Source organism: Sinocyclocheilus anshuiensis, unplaced genomic scaffold (genome assembly GCF_001515605.1).
Source record: "Sinocyclocheilus anshuiensis isolate Anshui unplaced genomic scaffold, SAMN03320099.WGS_v1.1 scaffold964, whole genome shotgun sequence".
NCBI classification, from domain to species: domain Eukaryota; kingdom Metazoa; phylum Chordata; class Actinopteri; order Cypriniformes; family Cyprinidae; genus Sinocyclocheilus; species Sinocyclocheilus anshuiensis.
Window position 1 is genome coordinate 165,491 of NW_015552666.1, and position 2,325 is coordinate 167,815.

Consider the following 2,325-nt stretch of genomic DNA (forward strand, 5'->3'; position numbering starts at 1 on the left):
TATATATTACTTTCTATTCATCAAAGAATCCTGAAAAATCACACTTTCCACAAAAATATTAAGCAATTTTTAAACTGTAATTTTTCACAATATTATAATATTTCACAATATTACTGTTTTACTGTATTTTGATATAAAAACAGTCTTGGTAAACATCATTCAAAAGCATTAAAATAATCTTAACAACCCCAAACTCTTAAAATAGGGTACATCAAATTTTCTAAAGTTATTATAACTGTGCAACAGTTGTGACTCCAGCATAATATGTGTCCCCTTATAAAGGCCAAAGATATTTTTAAATGTAATTTCCATTGTCATCATTTCCATCATAGAATGTTATCAGACAAAACACATAATTTGAGATGTGTTGGAAATTGTCGAAATGTTCATGATAAAAATTAAAGACGACATATTAAAGTATTAACAAATTAAATGAGAATTAAACTAACTAATGAGAATTCAAAACGTGTTTTAAGACCGTTTTAATTTTCACAGGGCCAAAGGTGCCCAAGGCTGAAAAACATGCTTATGCCGAGTTCACACTGCACGATTTTAGACCGATTTTTCACTCGCCGACAGGTTTTGCGAAATCGCCGACAAATGCCCGAAATCTGAGGCAAATCGGTGCTCGTTCACGCGAGTGACAATCACGCAGTGTGAATTATAAACCGATGCATTTGACAGCATAATGACTGAATCCCATGATAAATAACTGGCATATTAGCGTATAAGTGAAATATCAATAATTTACCTGAAACAATCGTCTGCACTTCTGAAGAATTAATCCTCAAACCTCAGTTTTGCAAAGCGCTTCAGCAGACATACATACAAGAAAGACCACAACACAGTACTATAACATCAGCTGACGAGTAAATAAACACGTGACTAGCACTTCTCAGGAAACCGACGGCTCTTCAATAAACCCCTCTGCTGTGTAGAATGTCTAAAGTGGACTATCACAATAAAGTGTAACCAGTGGAAGCGTTCTCAGACTCTTACCATGTTCTCAAACATGGTAAAACCAGGTTTCTCAGCAGCGAAAGTCGTCATAGTTGGGTAAACTTGAATAGCAGTGAATGGGAGAGCACCACAAATATATTTTTGCATTCCCAGTTGCTCAAATAGCACAAGAAAAACTCCACGATAGTGTTTTCATGACTTTCAATAAAAGGAACAAAATTTAAAGACAGACTGATAACGGCTGTCAGAAGAGAGAACAATGTCAAATTTACCGTCACTGTTGCCAACTCTCGCAAGATAAATAAGCAACCGCAGCTTAAAAAACAAGCCCAAAACAAGCCCAATATTTTTTTTGATGATTTATTATCATCAATATTATTTATTATCAATGATTTATTACCAATAAATGAACCTGCAACATATTAAACTGAAACCACTCTTTTATCTGAAAAGCAAAAACAGATGTTATTTTACAAAAATCAGCAAACTGCAACAAAGTGAGAACAAAAAACTCATCTCCAATCACCTGTGAGCAGAATAGGATTGGAGAGATGGAAAAGGAGAAAAACACAAGAGCTTCTAAGGGGAGCTGTAACATAGCCACACATTTATAGCCTACTAAAGGACTGGATAGATGGAAAAGGAGAAAATCACAAGAGCTTCAATGGGGAACTGTAACATATTTATACACATATTACTAAATTTTAGTAATACTATTTTAGCTTACTAAATTATAGGCTATTCGAACCAAATGTATAGGCTATATAGTTTTAGTATAGGACTACTTGTTTTTTATTACAGCCCATGATAATTAATACATTACAAAAACATTCAAATTAAAAATTAGGCTAAAAGAAAGTCATCCCACTCCTCTACGTCTACTTCTATCACAACTACGTTTACCGTCCCTCCCATAGACGCTGCATTAGAAACACCCTCGTATTAGCGTTAACTTTTTTTGTAATTTGATGCAAAGGTACGTTATAAATGTAGATATATTTTTAAGAAAATACAAATATGAAAAACTTTCGAGGATTTACGATGCTGATGACCGTTAAACGCGTCATCACAGTCTTGTGAAAAGGGTCCATAGAGTTTCAAACGCGTTGTTCTTTTGCTCACCCACTGAATCATTAAATCCCACCCATCTTGTTACGTAGTGAAACCGTCGCGTTAGTTCATTGGCGCAGACGGGCACATTTGACCAACACAATTGGTAGAAGCTTCCGTCAATCAAACTCTTCAGAGCGGAGGGTGTTGATAGAACAGCGGTAGAAACGAAACTCGCGAGCTCGCTTCCCACGTTCCAAGAAATGACTAAGTGAAAAGGATTAGGCTTGTTTGAGATGCGCCTGGCCTCGCCTG

The 2,325-nt window shown here is 35.7% G+C and overlaps 1 protein-coding gene across 1 annotated transcript in view; it reads right to left on the reverse strand.

The window, feature by feature from the left end:
• Window positions 1-847, reverse strand: part of LOC107667368 (signal transducer and activator of transcription 1-alpha/beta-like) — a 12,503-nt gene extending 11,656 nt beyond the window's left edge. The window contains exon 1 of the mRNA XM_016459012.1: window positions 752-847. The gene's annotated coding sequence lies outside the window, so the exon portion shown is untranslated. The remainder of the gene's footprint in view (window positions 1-751) is intronic.
• Window positions 848-2,325: the final 1,478 nt, after the last annotated feature.